At 43.2% G+C, this 17,459-nt stretch overlaps 1 long non-coding RNA gene across 1 annotated transcript in view; it reads right to left on the bottom strand.

Moving 5' to 3' along the window:
* Nucleotides 1–1,446: 1,446 nt before the first annotated feature.
* Nucleotides 1,447–17,459, bottom strand: part of LOC142829760 (uncharacterized) — a 99,974-nt gene continuing 83,961 nt past the window's right edge. Inside the window, exon 3 of the long non-coding RNA XR_012904505.2 lies at nucleotides 1,447–2,013. This is a non-coding gene — a long non-coding RNA (uncharacterized LOC142829760). The remainder of the gene's footprint in view (nucleotides 2,014–17,459) is intronic.

The raw sequence follows: 17,459 nt of genomic DNA, 5'->3' as shown, positions 1-17,459 counted from the left end.
TGAAGTAACAGAAATAACAGATAGATGCTAAATGTATTTGTCTGTTTATCCATATCTTGAAAGAACTTTAGCAATGTAACCAGATTAGCTTGTAAGTGCTAATTCCCTTTCGTGTCTTAATTGCCATAATTATGCATGTGACTGTGTCCAGTTTAAGATCAAAGATGTAAGATATTGCAGGAAACTTATTATGCAATCTGCATTGTCTTCAGCTTAATTTTCTATATTGTAATGGGAGACCAGCTAATTGCTTTCTATGAGTGAATGTAACAAGTTTACCTGTCTATGCATAGGAAAGAGAAAATTAGCTTCAAAACAACAGTCCACAGAGGCTCTGCATTCCTGGAGGAAAGGCTCTTCTATGACAGTCTCTGTGAGGAGGTTTGTCTAACCGGTAGAAGAGCTATGAAAGAGAAGTCTCAGGCCTGATGCTCCAGTCTCTAATCTGCTTAAACTTTGAAGAGGGAAAGTATAAATTGTAAAATGGAGACTTTCCAAATAAATATTTGGAAAATGTATGGAAGGACTCAAACCAGTCTCTACACCTGTTTTCAGAAAGATATTTACAAATCATGAGCCTCACCGTCTCTGCTAGGAAAGTAACCTCTGCACATGTGTATATTGAGCTTTTAACCAATTGTAAGTCTCTTTTTTCTTTCTCCTTTTATTATTAACCCATTAGTTATTTAAGATTGGCATTCTCATGATAATTGGGTAAGATCTTAGACTCATATTGACCTGGGGATAAGCTTCCGTCCTTTGAGGGTATGTCTACACTACAGTGCTATTTTGAATTAACTTAATTCAAAATAGTTAATTTGAATTAAGCTAATTTGAAATAACGCATCTAGACACAAAAACTAATTCAAAATAGCATTTTTCTAACTTGAAATAGAGCATCCACATTGAGTGGACTCTGAATCGAAGGTAAGGCTGGCCAGAACCAGTGCCAAAAGGGCATCAGGGTCGGACTTAGTGTGTGGGGCTGCTGCCTCAGGCTATTTGAGATCTGTGCTTAAAGGGACCCTACACCCCATCCCGGACAGACAGTTTTCAGGTTTCTCTGCTTGCTGGTCTACCTCGATGAGGGACAGCAAAGCATTTGTGTCTCGGAGTGCTCTGCTTGCCCTCACTCGGGACGCCACGGCACTCTGCAACATGGAACCAGACCTGTCCCTGGGCACGCTGGTGAGTCTTGTGGGGTCATTGCCATCAGCCCGGATCACTTGCTGCAGGCTGCCATCCGGGAGGTCCATCGGGGGGGCTGTCAGGATCCAGGAGGCCCTGTGGGAGAGCGTCCACCCCGAGAAGCCCTCAGAGCCACCCTGATCCTCCCCACTGGAGGCTCATGCCCCATTCCTCCTTCACGTCCTTCCACTTGCCCCTCCTAGCCCCTCTTCCTGATGTCAAATAAAATACATATTTTTTCATATACACGAACTGTCTTTATTTAACAAAACTGGGGAGGGGGAATAAAACTCTGGGGAGACTGAGGAAAGGAGGTGGGAGAGGGGAGGAGGAAAACTGGGAGGAGGGAGCTGGAAGAGGGAAGTAAGGGGAACAAGGGAGAGGGGAAGCTCAGAGCTCAGGGGTGGGGTTCTCGTCAGACCACATGTCTCCCAGCATGGCATGTGCATCCCCGGGGGGATGGGGAGGAGGGTGTGGAGGTTGAGGTGTGGGGTGTGTAGGTTGAGGAGGGAGAGGTGGGAGTGGGGGCAGGAGTGGAAAGAGGAACAATAGCCGGAGGGGCAGCAGGCGCTGGGGCAGCATGGCTCAGCACACTCTGCAGCAGGGCCTGCAGGTGTGAGCACATGGCACGGTCCTAAGAAAGCTGTTCCCGGCGGAGCTGTAGGTCCTCCTGCACCCAGGCCTGGATGGTGCGGTGCAGGGCTCACAGGGCCCCCAGGTGCTGGTCCTGGTACCCCTGCCACGTACTGGTGGTCCGGAGGAGCCCTCGGGTGCGGGAGCATGTCCCAGGAGGGGTGGTGCGCCCTGCACGTGCAGCTGGTGTGGCTGTGGAGAAAGAAGGGAGATTGGTCATTTCTCCCTGGGGACTCAGTGGATGATGCCCTGCACCCCCTGCGAGGTGCAGATGACCATGCCCTGCAGCGTCAGAGCTGACGCACTTGCACAGAGGCCATGGTTGGGATGTCTGGCTCTCCCCGGGAGTGGGAGCTGCCCCAAGACCACACCCATGCCCCTGTGCCGTGGATAGTGCAGCCGAGGCATGGGGAGATGTCCCCTGCCTCTGTGTAGAGGGGGCGTGTGAAGGGAGGACGTCCTGCTGAATCCCACCCCGGGATCGGGAGTGTGTCAGGTCTCTTCACACACACATGTGCCTATTGGGCCATGGCCCTTGGGTGTCACACAGCTGGAGCCACCTGCCCAAGGGTGGCATGGCACGTGCTCACATGTGCACAGGTGGTGTGTGATCCATGGGAGGCATGGCCCATGCATGCGGTCCCTGGTCTCCCTCCCTGTCTCCTCCTCCCCCCCGGTAGGGTACAGTGCTGGACCTGGTATGGCCTCCCCAGACAACCCTGATGACTCCGGTGCCGGGACAGCTGGTGGTGGCCCCTCTGCTGCACCCGGGTCAGGGTCCTCAGCTCCCGGCTCGTTGCCTCCCGGGCTGGGGTGGACCACCCCGCTCCCCAGGATTTGGTTGAGGGCGGGGAAGTAGGGACAGGTGTCAGCCCCTGCTGCGGTGCCACCCCTGGTGGCCCTGGTGTATGCCTGCCGCAACTCTTTAATTTTGAAACCCTGCTCCTAGGTGCGCCAGGTGCCTTTCCTGGCCATGGTGGCCGCTATGTGGCCATAGGTAGATGGCTGCATTCCTCCGCCAAGTGTAGATATCATGGACATTGGGGGCCTCCCCCCAAACCTCAATGAGGTCCATGATCTCTGCACTAGTCCACGAGGGCGTGTGCTGTCTACGGCCCCTGGCTGGCCTCTGGGTGCTGGGGGACTGGGCAGGGGACAGCTGGTTGCCACTGGATGGTATTGTGTGGCCATTGGATGAGGGGCTGCGGCTGCTGGCAGGCCTGACTCTCGCACGTGCCCAGTGGCCAGACTCTACCCCTTTAAGGGTCCCAGGGCTGGGGGAGAGGTGAAGAGTTTTCCTGGTTGTGCCCAGAGTGGCCACCAGGGGAAACTGGGAAGGGCTGGAGGCCCCCTAATTCGAAATAAGTGTCTACACAGCACTTATTTCAAATTAGCTATTTTGAATTGTGTTATTCCTCGTAGAATGAGGTTTACCAAATTCGAAATAAATGCTCCACTATTTCAAATTTATTTCAAAATAGCAGCTTGGCTGTGTAGATGCTATTGAAGTTAATTCGAAATAATGGCTTCATTTGCAAATTCGAATGCCTACATTAGCCACCCTAGATTGAACTAGGGGGCTAGTGTAGACATACTCTGAGAGTGTTGAACCTCACATATAGTAAATTGAGTTTTCAGTATATTTCACTTATCAGTCTAAAGTAGGCCTGGGCAAAATACAGACCATGAGCCAGATTTGGCTCGCTATGCCATTGGATCCAGCCCACAGAGACAGCGGGGAGCCCCAAGCAGGCTGCCCTGCTTGCCCCACACACTGTACAGAAACACAGCTGCCGGGCACCGTTTCTGTTTCAAAACTAATTCTGGAGGAGAGTGGGTAAACCTTGAGCAGCTGCCCTGCCCCCAGCACAATCCCATTGGCTGGTTTTTGGCCAGAAACTTGCCAATGGGAGATGCCTGTTTGTATAACAAGCAGCCAATAAGAACCATGCCCCCTACCTTCAGCTCAGTTATTCACTTAAGCACATGGCCAGGCAAGCAGACTGGCTGTCTGGGAAACATTTTAAACTCTGCAGCCATTAGCTCTCCAGGCAGGCGGGCTGGTTTGGCTGCTGGCTGGTAAGTCTCCTGGCCAAAGCCTGCATATGGCACCCCAGCCCCTCCTTTCCCCCAACCCTCTGCCCCTTCACTCAGCATACTCAAACCCTCTGCCCACCTCTTGCATCCATACCATACACCCTCTCGGATCTGGCATACCAATTTCCTGCCCCAGATCACAATTCCCTCCTACCCTAAGTCACATCCCAAACCCCTGCACTCCAGTCCCCTGCCCTACGTCACAAACTCCCTTCTTCACCCCACTCTCTTACCTCAAGTTGTCTTCTGCGCTCAACCTTCATCCCATTAATATCATTAAAATCATGAAGGTGCGTGGCCCTTGACCACTTTCCAAAATCTTGGAGTGGCCCCCTGTCAAAAATTATTGCCCACCCTTGGTCTAAAACCAAGGACTGAAATGTCAAAAGGGGGACTGGGTTTTCACTTCGTTAGCCAGTTGACAGCACAGGAGTTATTTGTTACTGGCTTGGTGAATTTAATTCCCAAGGCTGGTGTTTATTCTATAATTATCTGTCCTGTTTCTTGCAGCATGCCTGGAGTATGGCATTCACAGCGTGGTCCATCCAGGCACCTGGTCACAAGTGTGAAATAATGTAAAGCCAGTACCAGTAAAATCAAAACTGGACATATGTCCTCTTTGTTTCCATGGTTACCAAAGCATAGTCATAAATTAAATCCTATTCTTCAAAACTGTCTTTTCGAATGCAAAATCACCAGCATTATCTGCCCAACAGATTGCTAGTTATCTCTTCTGCTAGCTCTGGGAAAATCAACTAGGACAGAAATGGAGAGGAAACTACACTGTGAGCGCCTAGGAAAAAATGATGTCTCTTTTTCCTAAAATGGGGGGAAATGCAATGACCTTATTCTTTCTAAATAACCCAGAACCAAAATCTGGTATGTGACATTCTTGAACTTTGGAAGGGTGTGAGTCTGAGTCCAAACATTGTCCCATAGGCCCATCTCTATAGTTTTCTCAAAGTATGGCACTTTGGTCACCTGCTGTGCTTTGCTGCTGTCTCTCTGCATGCCACTATGTTACATTAGCAAAGCGTGAAGCCAAATGAAGGTTACGTTGAACAAGAGGAACATTATTAAACCCTGTGCACTGCTCTGGCTATGTGGCTGAGTTGCTTTCATAGTAGCACCCTACGTTCCTTGTTCCACTGGTGTTCTTTTCACTAATAGCCCATCTAGGGAATATGGGCCCTCTGACTCCAGTTTCATAGCTGACAATACATGTAGGTTGCAAAACGTGTGTTTTACTGACTGGGAAATTTGGATTACAATATTGACGCTGTTTGGAGAAATAAAACCAGTGTGTGAATAAAACAACTGATTCAAAAGCCCCTGAAATCTGGGTGAGTCCTTTGTGATGGATCTTTTGGGAGGGGATTACAGCTCCCATCAACCCCCTATCTCCTTTTCACTTCCTTTTCCTCTGGCTAGGTAAGGGGAAAAATAGGGAAATGGCAGCCTTAAGCAAGCCCCAAGCTTCAGAGAAGCCTAATCCAGGTTTTCCCAGGGTTGTCTTTCTTTTCAAATCACTGTCCTGGGAATTCTTTAAGAGTGCTCAATACACATTGCCAGCTGTCCGGTTCTATGGGCTCTGCATCATCTTGCATGTCCCAGTTTTTCACACATCAGAGATGGCAGCCCTAGAAAAGCCAGATGGTGAGAGGAATCACCAGGAACTGTATGCACCGTCACATGAGGAACAGGCTGTGGCTGCTGGCCATTATAGCTGACTGCAGGTGTGTGACAGACAGATTTACAGGGAAGCAGCAGCAGATGGGCAGAGAACTAGTGCAGAGGGACTCCAATGAAACAGACCAATTGAGTATGGTCTGGAAATCCACAAGCTCCTATTTTCTTGAAGAGAGTCAGTATTAGAGAGAACAGAGCAGGCACTAGGTCCACATTTGATCAGACTGCCCACAACTGCCCAAACTTTTAGCTGTAACTATTTCAGACTCTGTACCTAGTGTTGTTATAGTTTTCCCCAATCCTGTCACCCTAGCAAAATACCCTTTCACTTAGCTGTGTGTGTGGGTGGTTACTGGGCTGGCACCCCCAAACCTTGCTGCTAAAACACCTACTGTAATTGCCTCAAAGTTGTAAAGACAATATCTTAACCGCTTAGTGTACTCTGGCATTGAGACACCCGAATAATTACATTTTCCACTGACATCAATGAATAGATAAGTAGTCCCTCAAAGAGTTTCTCTCCTTTTTCCCAATAACAGGCTGTGATGGGGCGTTTGCTCTGCACTGGCCCTTTAAGGGTTAAAACCCAGTCCTGAAAGAGGGCTGGAGTGGTGGAGCCAGCTGCTGAGGTAGAGCCAGCCAATTGGGGCCCAGCTGGGACCGTATATAAATAAGGGCTTCAGGAGCCAGAGAGACTCAGACTCACTCTTGCTTCAACTATGGAGCAGGAGGGACCTAGCTGCTAGGGAAGCTAGTGGCTTCCTGATTTAGAGCAGAGCCAGGGAAAGACAGGCATAGTTGTGGAAGGTCTGGCCAGGCAAGCTCCCAGGCTGGAGGGTCTGAAACAAGGCCAGAAGCTACTAGGGCTGCAGGGAGACAGCAGGTCCACACCCTGTAGCCAATGATGAGTGTCCATTTCAGACTGCAGTTTGCCCCTGAGGCAGGGGCTCGATGAAGACTGGCAGTGGGTCACTGAAGCAAGGTGGGCATAGAGGATTAGGGGTTCCATGACCCTGGACTGTGGGGACACTGCCGCAGGGCAGTACTCAGGGCAGAACACCATGCTCAGGGAGGGATACGGGTCCTAACAGAAGGTGGTGGAGTCAGTAACAGGTAACAGCAGACGTGACACCTGCTGGAAGGGGATGCTCCAGAGCTGAAGAGCTAATTCCTGAGTGACCACAGGAAGTGCCATGGCAGTGAGTCCACGCTGTGTTACACAGGCAAATATCCAGGCTGAACAAATGAGTATTACAGACCATGAAGATTAATGGAAACAGTGCTGGATGACAAGTTAACTGTCTACATATAAAACAATGTAACCATTGTGGAGGAATTATGTAGAGTGGTCCATCGACAATGGTGGATCATACTTGGGAATAAAACTAGGATAATAAAAATATAGGTGGACTGTCAGATAAAATTTCTAAAGGTAAATTAGGGAAAGCCCCATCTCCTGAGTTATCTAAAATTAGGCTACAGTGTACTCAGCATAATATAGGAAATTATTTGTAATTGGCAGAAGTATGCTCTTGAATTTTTTACTTCTCTAATTTCCTTAATACTAGGAAATCCATGTCCAATGAAGTTTAATAACCCAAGATAAGAATTAGAGCTTCCCATGTTCTTGCATTTTCACCATTAAAATTTTTAGTAAGAGAGATGTTCCAACTGAAGATACCATAGCATGTCGCAAAAGTAGGAACCAGAACCAGGTCATTTCTAAAGAAGAAGAATAGAAGAATAATTTTCTTTTCATTTTTGCCATGTTTCACATAAAAATATGTCACGCACACAATGCTGTTCTTTAAAACTGTTTTCCTGTATGCTTTGTAACATACAGTGGAATTTCTGTTCTAATCCTACCATCTCCATGTACCTTTGAGTGACTGAATTGATTAGTCCACTCTGTACAAGATTGTTTGATGTAATAGACTGGGCAGAGGAGAATGAACAAACCACTTGGTGAACTTCCAAGTCTCTATTCAATATAACCTTCCTGAATGTTTACAAAGAAAATCTAACCACGAAAATAAGTTAAGTCTGTGGGTTCACAAAGTACCCAGCTATTCCATAGCTCTTACAGCCTCAAGATGAACCTTTCTTTAACATGCACTCGTGGATAGGGTCATACTACTGAGAGCCTTACTCATTTTATAATACCAAAGAACCCTTTTTACAATCATAGGGGCCATCACACAGATATTAATTTACCTAACTCTATTGAGTATAGAAGTCAAAGGGAGTTGCAGGTGATAAAGACTTCTGAAAATCAGGCCAGTTATTTGGATTTAGGCACCTAACATTAAAGTTTAATTTTTTTTTTTTTTTTGCCTTAACATTGAATGTTATCAATGTGCAATGAAGTGTTTAAGTGTAGGAAACACTAGAAAAGCTACTTTTGTTTTTTTAGTAGTGAACGTTAAAGCTCCAGTAAGGTCAAAATACTATTACAACAATCTGCAGTGCCATGCAGTTTCTAATGCAATATAGTTACAGCAGGTCAGTGATTCCCCTTCTCTGTGTCTTTGTCAACAATTGATCACTTGTCTCATCATTCTAACAGCTACCAAGTATTTCATGGATTCCAACCATCATACCTTTCTTTGCTGGTAGTAATACAAATGGCCTGTGATTATGCAGCAATCTGTCCTGATGAGTGGCTGTCACTATTGAATCTTCAAATCCCAGTCTCAGAAAAAAATAGGAACCACAAGTCCTCCATTTTGTGCATTGTACGACAGCTGCCATATCTTTGAAGTGTCAGTGTATTCTAATTGTCTGCAGCAGGGTATGGCTACAAATTACAAATGAATTTTGGAATACATTGTTTACATTTATCTCCTCCTAAATGTCAACATCATCTGCATTTTGGCTGCCCAGGTAAATGGAATGCTCTGCTTTTTCTCCTTATAAATGTCAACCTGTCTTCTTATATTAATCCAGCCTTTGTCATCTTTGATTTGGCAGCAGAGCCATATAAACTATGGCTGCTGGATCTCTTCAACCTCCCCTACAGCCTCAATTATTGTCTGCATCTGTGAACGTTGCTGGAAACCGTAATAATATCATTAGCAAAGTCAAAAGTGGCAAGTTTCTAAGCTGAATGCATATTAAACTTTCTGACTCTCTTTCCCTTTCCTCATCACTAAGCCAAGTCACTATTTAGTAATACCACACAAACCAATAGCTGTTTTTAGAACCCATGAATTCTATGTAGGAGATTGATACACATTTAGGCCCCAGTCCTGAAAACTGTCACACGGGCTTAATTTGAAGCACAGGAGTAGCCATGAAATTATTCACATGCACAAATTTTTGCAGGATCAGGACCTAAATTTGCAGTTCAAGTGGTATTAGTTACACATGGCAATTATTTTTTTCTGTTTAGTAGCTATATTGATTTTAAAGTGTTCATGTTATTTTTGCCTTTCCTTTAGGCTAACTCCTGCTGACTTCACTCACCTGACTTTGCTGAGACTAAGGGCATGTCTAGACTACATCCCTCTGTCGAAAGAGGGAAGCAAATGAACCTGATCAAAAGTGCAAATGAAGCGCGGATTTAAATATCCCGCACTTCATTAGCATATTTGTGTCTGATCTCTGTTTCGAAAAAGAGTATTTCGAAAGTGAAACCGCAGTCTAGACGCGGTTCTTTTGAAAAAAAACCTTTTTTGAAAGAACCCATACTCCTGAAAAAATTAGTAGTATAGATTCGTTCAAAAAAGGATTTTTTTCCGAAAGAGGTTGTTTTCTGTGGTTTCACTTTCGAAATACCCTTTTTCGAAACAGAGATGGGACACAAATATGCTAATGAAGTGCGGGATATTTAAATCCGCACTTCATTTTCACTTTCGATCGGGCTCATTTACATCCCTCTTTAGACAGGGAGATGTAGTCTAGACAAGGCCTAAGTAGAGGAACTGTTACACAATGTACACCGCAGTTGGATACCTGAGCTGGTCCATGTCAGCTGGCTCAGACTGGTGGGGCTTGGGCTACAGGGCTGTAAGACTTCAGCAAAGATATTTGGGCTTAGGCTGCAACTTGAGCTCTGGGACCCCATGAATGGGGCAGGTCCCAAAACCCAGGCTCCAGCTCAAGCCTGAACATCTACACTGCAATTTTACAGCCCTGCAGTCTGAGTCCTCTAGTACTGACCTCATGGGTGTTTAGTTGCAGTATAGACATATCATAGATTTCCTGTGGTTCTAGTGTAAGGGGCAGGCAGAAATAGGGGAGAACACACAGAAATGTGCACCCAGCATTGTACTGCATAGCTCCACGCTCTTTCCCTGTGTACAGTTGCACCAGGAGTGAGTCAGGGCAAGAGTGTGTCAGGTGAGGGGAGAGGCTTGGGAAAGGACCAGTGGACCTGCCATTCTATGGATCCAATGGCCACTGCTCTCTCCAGAGGCTATTGCAGTTTCAGCACTGTTTTGTGATTGTTCCGTAGCTCAAGAAGGATTCCTTCCCTTTCTCCTACAGCAAACCCCAGCACTTGATGTTCCCTCCATGTGTTGACCTGTATGATAGATTGCACAAGACCACATATTAAAATGAGTTCCATGGAACAGTAGAACAAATACCACAACTTAATACAATTTAACAGTCACCAAAACTGCTGCACATGGCCTTTAGTCATGCTTCAGCCAAATTAATAGACAATGTCTGTGTAGAACTCAAGTAGTTTGATTCCTAGAAAATTGTTCATACTTCAGTATTTAAGGAATCACTTCCACATTAACGCGTTTAGTTTTATATCAGAGTTAACAGCACTCAGCTTTGCTAGCATTAAGTGGGTCAAGTTTTCTATGTAATTAAATCAGGCTAACCCCATGATATTCAGTGGGATTACCATGGAAAGCAAATTTGGCCTATTACGTGCATTCCTTATTACCCAAGAAAAGACAAACAGCAAAATGTTCTGGCTTTAAGCAGAAACATTCATGTTTTTAATGCAGATTTTAATGGCTTCAGCTCAGGTGAATTTAAATTTCATCCAGTCATTGACTAAACTGAGATTATTTTTCTATAGGTCCTATCCAAAGCCAGTTGAAGTCAATGAAAAAGACTCTTATTAGCTACAATGGGCTTTGGCTCCGGCATGAGACATCACTGCAGTTCAGTGTAGTAGCAATTCTCCAAAGTCAGGGGTTGGCAAAAGCCTCTCAGTGAGACAGATCTGGCCTGCCTAGGGTGACTAGGGCATTCAATTAGGAGTCAGGAGATCTTGCAGAATGTTCATCAAATCAGCATTTTCTTTTAGACCGGCTACTGCAATTTATCTCTATGCTCACATTACTAAACAGGGTTCTAATTAGCATCAAGTGTGGTGGCATTTTTAGAATGTGGTTGTTTGTCAAATAGAATTAAGATCTGTTCTTTATACCAAAATATCACCACTGTTTCATTTTAATTAATAACTTTTTTGTCCATTAGTGTAAAAAGAACCCCCTCCTGCAATGTTCTGTACACAAAAGCAAAAGACAGCTGATACAAATAAAGACAATGTTACACACTTTCAATCTGTGTCATAATCTCTCTGGAACATTGGTGGTGAAATGCTTAAAGGAGATCATCAAAAGTATCTATTCACAGGAGGTTAGATAAATAAACAAAAATTTCTGTGCCTAATAATTTTTCCTCATCAATCTTCTCTATGACTGAGATAACATTTTGTGTATGACATTAATGCATTTTGCCCTTGTTATAAGCTGTTATAATACACTTGGATATGAATCTGTTCTATTGTGACTCTCAAAGCCATTTAGATCCCATGAAAATTGCCCTTGTTATAACAACACTTTTTACAATATTCCAGATTAACCCAAAGACACTAATATAGAAAACTATAAGGATCATTGCTGTTTGTAGGCACAATGTCGAAATACCTTTACCTTTTTTTTAATAAAAAGAAGTAAGTCTCAATTTTTTGACTAAATGTTATCAACTCAGACTCATAGGCTATGTCTACACTGCACCCTTTCCTTAAAATAAGCTACATTTCAATAGGAGTTGGAAACATCTCCTGTGAAGATTTTAGCCAAAAATAACTAGAACATATTAAGCACAAAAGATAGACATTACAGCAAAATAGCCAAAGTAATGCCTTACTATTAATGTAATTTGTGTCTAACTCCGATATTGATAAGGCACCTCTGCTCTTCATATCCAATCTTAGAAACTATTTATGCATGTGTATGCTGAAAAGCCCTAGACAAATGTCTATATTTTAATGTGAACATGGGCAGAAAAGAAAGAAGATAAATTTTGAAATAGCACCAAATTTCGAAATAAGCTGTCTCACTATTCTGAAATGTCCCCTTAACCCTCGTAGAATGAGGGTTACCAGGATGTTGGAATAAGCTGCCCGTTATTTCAAAATGTAGTTCGAAATAACGGCTTCTTCAATAGACACGGAATAGCTCCTCAGTGTAGCCATAGCCTTAGAAATCGTTTCAAAACCAAAAATCATAAACATCACTTCAAGGACCAAGTGTAAGAGTGACCACAATGTATTTCAAAATAGCAGGCACATTTAAAGACGTGGAATAGCTATTTCGGGATACCTCCGGTCTAGACATCCCCTTAATATATGTTCATCTGCAGATCACAAAACATTTTATCATTAGCATTATTAGCCTAGTCAGGTAAAGGGTAGAAATAGTGGAGAATAGGTAAGCACTTTTTGAAAGAAATTAAAACGTTTTTATTTCATTTGAAATTTTTATTCTGTGGCCAAAGTTTTCTGAACATTTTTTTTTAAATTGAAGAATTTCATTGGGGGGAGAGGGAGCCCATATGCTCTCTACTTGTTTCTCCTTTTTCCATAGGAAAATGAGAAAGATTTGAAAAAAGAAAATGAAAGGAAATAACACACTTTCATGTCTCTCCCCCTTTCATCAATGGAAAAACTTAAATGGAGAAAGTTTTGTGTTCTTTTACATTTCTCTTACATTTTACCATTGAAAGGGGGAGGAAAAAACTACAAGTGAGATTTGTTTTCCCACAAAAAACAAGAAGCTTCAAAAAATGTGAAATTTTCTTGCAAAATTGTCCGTTACGTCAACAAGCCATTTTTTGTTTTAAAAAAATTCAACGGCTCTAGAACAGATATTTGAAGCAAATTATAGCTAAGGTACCAGGGTCTAGTCTAGTGGACAAGGTACAGCATGATTCTGCCATCCTTGTTCAATGTTACTTCAGTGGGGTTACTTGAGGACTAAGGCACTACTCAATGTGAAAATGGTGGATAAGATTCTATTCTCTGCTCTGCTGCAAAGCAGAGTAACTAACTTTGGTAAAACACATACACTCTGCACCTTGTTTACCGCATTCTGAAAAAATAGCTGCCAAGGACCATTCTGGCATGGGAGAATCCTGGTTTACCAGGGCTCACCAGCCACATTCCAAATCCCAATGGCCAAGGCAGGTTGGTGGAGGAGCTACGATAGTAGTTCTATGCTATAGAAGGATTCCCTTATACAAAGGGAAACCCATCATGCTCAGAGCTATGAAGTTGCTCCAGTAGAGCAGCACAAAGCAGACCCAATACGCCAGTCAGAGACTACATCATCGAGTTCCTTGAGAACTATTAGCTGTACAATGATTTAAACACACCAAGAACTTAAAGATAGTACTGGTTCCACCTCCTAGGTAATATGGGCAGCTAGTTGGGTATTTGAGGTGCTAAAATTCAAAGGTCCTAGCTTGATAGCCTAGTTTATGAAAACTTTAAGGAAGGTCTTTTGAAAACTGAGAAATCTTTTGAGTGAGATGCTGTTTCTCTTCATCTTTGTGTTATTATTGACCTCTCTTCTGAAACTCTGCCAAAAGCTACTATAAAATTAGTATTGGTCTTGCCTCAACGTAGGGACTCAGGACTCAGCCAGCAATACTGAAGTTAGTTAAATTTAGTTTGAGTTTATGCTAAGCACAGTGCATGCAATAACTCAGGTACAATTAGGGTAGATGAGTTTTTTAAAATCAAATTATCTGTGGGGCACAGATTAATTCACTGACTGATTATTTATATGTTGAATCACCTACTTTACACATTTTACAAAATAAAAGCTACAGATTTACGTGAATGCACCTACTATGTTGGGGCGGATTTTTGAGGGCTCAGTTTCATAGGAGAATCTGAGTCTTGGAAACATTTGACTTAAGAACATATGAGCAGACATACTGGGTCAGACCAAAGGTCTAGTAAGCCCAGTATTCTATCTTCCAACAGTAGCCAATGCCAGATGCCCAGGGGGAGTGAGGCATCAACAGATAATCATCATGTGATCCCTCTCCTGTTATCCATTTCCAGCCTCTGACAGACAGAGGCTAGGGACACCATTCCTACCCATTCTGGCTTATAGCCACTGATGGACCTAACCTCCACGAATGTATCTAGTTCTTTTTTGAACCCTGTTAAATTACGGGTCTTCACAACATTCTCTGGCAAGGAGTTCCACAGACTGATTGTGCACTGCATGAAGAAAAACTTTCTGTTGTTCGTTTTAAACATGCTACCCATTAATTTCATTTGGTGGCTCTTAGTTCTTACATTATGGGAACAATTCAATAATTTTTCCTATTCACTGTTTCCACATCAGTCATGATTTTATAGACCTTTATCATACTTCCCCCCTCCTTAGTCTCCTCTTTTCTAAGATGAAAAGTCCCAGTCTCTTTAATCTCTCTTCGTACAGGACCTGTTCTAAACCCCTAATCATTTTTATTGCCCTTTTCTGAACCTTTTCCAATGCCAGTATATACTTTTTGAGAGGAGGTAACCACATCTGTAGGCAGTATTCAAGATGTGGGCATATCATGGTTTTATATAGAGGCAATAAGATATTTTCTTTCTTATTCTCTATACCCGTTTTTAACGATTCCTAACAGTTTGCTTTTTTGACTGCCGCTACACTGAGTGGATGTTTTCAGAGAACTATCCGCAATGACTCCAAGATCTCTCTTGAGTTGTTGTAGCTAAATTAGTCCCCATCATATTGTATGTATATTTGGGATTATTTTTTCTAATGTGCATTACTTTACATTTATCAATTTTAAATTCCATTTGCCATTTTACTGCCCAATCACTTAGTTTTGTGAGATCTTTTTGAAGCTCTTCACTGTCTGCTTTGGTCTTAACAATCTTGAGCAGTTTGGTATCATCTGCAAATTTTGTCACCTCACTGTTTACCCTTTTCTCCAGATCATTTATAAATAGGTTGAATAGGACTGGTCCCAGTACGGACCCTTGGAGAACACTGCTAATTACCTCTCTCCATTCTGAAAACTTACTATTTATTCCTACCCTTTGTTTTCTGTCTTTTAACCAGTTATCAATCCATGAGAGGACCTTCTCTCTTATCCCATGAGAACTTATGTTTCCTAAGAGTCTTTAGTGAGGGACCTTGTCAAAAGTTTTCTGAAAATCTAAGCACACTATATCCACTGGATCCCCCTTGTCCATATGTTTGTTGACCCCCTTAAAGAACTCTAATAATTAGTGAGACATGATTTCCCTTTACAGAAACCATGTTGACTTCCCCCAACAAATTATGTTCATCTGTGTGTCTGCCAAGTTTATTCTTTACTATAGTTTCTACTAATGGCTGGAGACAAGGAGATTTCTGGGGGCAAGTGAGCAGTGAAGGGACTCAGGCACAACCAATCTCATTTAAAATTAATTACAAGTATTTTCTGAAGTTCACCATCTCAGATAAACAGTTACCATCTACTATAAAAATGGCATGGCCTGTCCCAGAGTGCCATCAATGTTTGGGGAGGGCTGCAAGTCTGAACTTTGTAAAAGGAAGATAGTTTTTGAGTAAAATTCAGCTGTGTCCCATTTACCAGTAGCTGCGACTTGCTCATTTCCACAGGGGTACTCAACCCCCATTCTGCCCCAGCCCTATCCACACTACCACTTTTCCCAAGAGCCCACTCTGTCCCACCCTAACTCCCTCCACCCTGCCTCTTCCCCTGCTCTACTCACAGTCCACTCTTCTAGTCCAGTTCCACCCCTCCCGCAAGTATGCCCCACCCACGGCCTACCTCTTTCTGCACCCACTTCCCCACAATCCCTCCTGCCTGCCACTGAACAGCTGGGCAGGAAGCACTGGGAGAAGAGGAAGAATAGGTGAGTGGGGCTGACAGCAGGCAGGAGTCATTGGGAGGGAAAGGAAGGAGCTTATCAGTGGGGCTGCCAGTGGGTGCTGAGCAACCACTATATTTTTTCCTTTGCATATGCCAGCCCCCAAGCTCCCACTGAGTCGCACATATGCCATTTACGGCCCAGCCCTGCAACATGAATTCTAAATAGAGGAAATACTACATTAAATGTCATGGAATATCACAGGGTTGGGGAATGTATTTTAATGATATTGTGTGCGTGTGTGTGTGTTTGTTTATATTTAGCAATTTGGGATCCTACACCACTTAAAAATTATATTTACAAAAGTTACAGAAGTTTGTTAGTTCACCTTTAAGTCTATGTAATTTTCTTTTGTATCTAGAGGTCATGTTTTAGTTCAAACCCAGTCATAATCAATCAGCATAAGAGCCAGACAAGAATAGCCTGACAGCTGCATTTTAGAATAAAAGCTCTTTTTTATGCATTTTTTTAAATCTTTGCTGTTAATCTTGCCACAAAATCTCAGTTAAATGATTGCAGAATAATACATCAAAGTTATCCAATGATCAGCACTGTGACTTATTTTCTGTCAAGCACAACTCTGTCATTTTTATCTGATGGTCATCACGGCTTCATATGAAAACAGCTTCTTTTTTCAGCTTAGCTCTAGTGCAGATTTGGATTCTTGGCATCCTCTTCTTGTTTGATGAGTTTTAGAAGAGTCCAATTGTTATTTTGTCCCCAGAGCAAAGTGAAAACTGGCTTAACTTGATAATGACACAATTTAGCTGCCCTATAAACAGTCATTTTAACTCCATGATATGTGGCTGCTGCCTCAAATTCAAGCAATGGAAATGACATCATTATCAGACAACTGTAGATGATGAAAAATGGCCTACATTAAGGAACAATCTGAACCTAAGAAAACTTCAGCTATCAGTCATTATCATGATAATGTACTTGTCTCTATCTGTAAATTCGGCCCTATGATGAGGTTGAATTCACAGGGAAAAGAAATACAGTTCCCAAGGAATGTCTTTATAATTAAGCAATAAGTCCACTCCGGGGCACTGCATTTCTAGGGGGATCACTGCATGCCTCAGGCACAAAGAGAAGTAGAAGGCTTGAAGGCTAAGGGATTTCAGCCATGCAAGAAATGCAATAATCCTCTATGAACGTGCGCCTTAGGGTGTTCTGTGGCTCTTAAAATATGAATCCTTTGTACTTAATCATTGTTTTAAATGAAATCAATTGTTACATATGTTTCCCTATATATATCTTCTTCTGTGATCAAGAGGGTGCAGTTATACTGTTAATACAACTTTATTCTAACATCTTTCCTATAAACTGTATCTCCAAATAGTTGAAAATAAAAAGTGGCAGCAGAAAGAGAGAAACAAAGTGTGTGGGGGGAGAGAGATACGTTTCTATTTGAGATTTATCAGATCTCCCTCTGCTCTTAAAACAGAGAAGTACAGAAAGGCTCTTCTAGATAGTAGGAGCAGCAGGGAAAGATCTTCCATCAGTAGTGGGGAGATTATGTGACAGTACAAAGAGGAAGCCAGTGAGTCCTGACATGCGCCAAAAGCAAGTCCAAGGAGGGTTTTAAAAGAAGAAGACAAGTTTTAATAAAATACAGGACTATGTAGCACTTTAAAGACTAACAAGATGGTTTATTAGATGATGAGCTTTCGTGGGCCAGACCCACTTCCTCAGA

This window comes from Pelodiscus sinensis, chromosome 6, assembly GCF_052426305.1.
Source record: "Pelodiscus sinensis isolate ZL-2025 chromosome 6, ASM5242630v1, whole genome shotgun sequence".
Classification (NCBI taxonomy): domain Eukaryota; kingdom Metazoa; phylum Chordata; order Testudines; family Trionychidae; genus Pelodiscus; species Pelodiscus sinensis.
The sequence above is the reverse complement of the archived record's forward strand: the minus strand, read 5'-3'. Positions and strand labels throughout refer to the sequence as shown.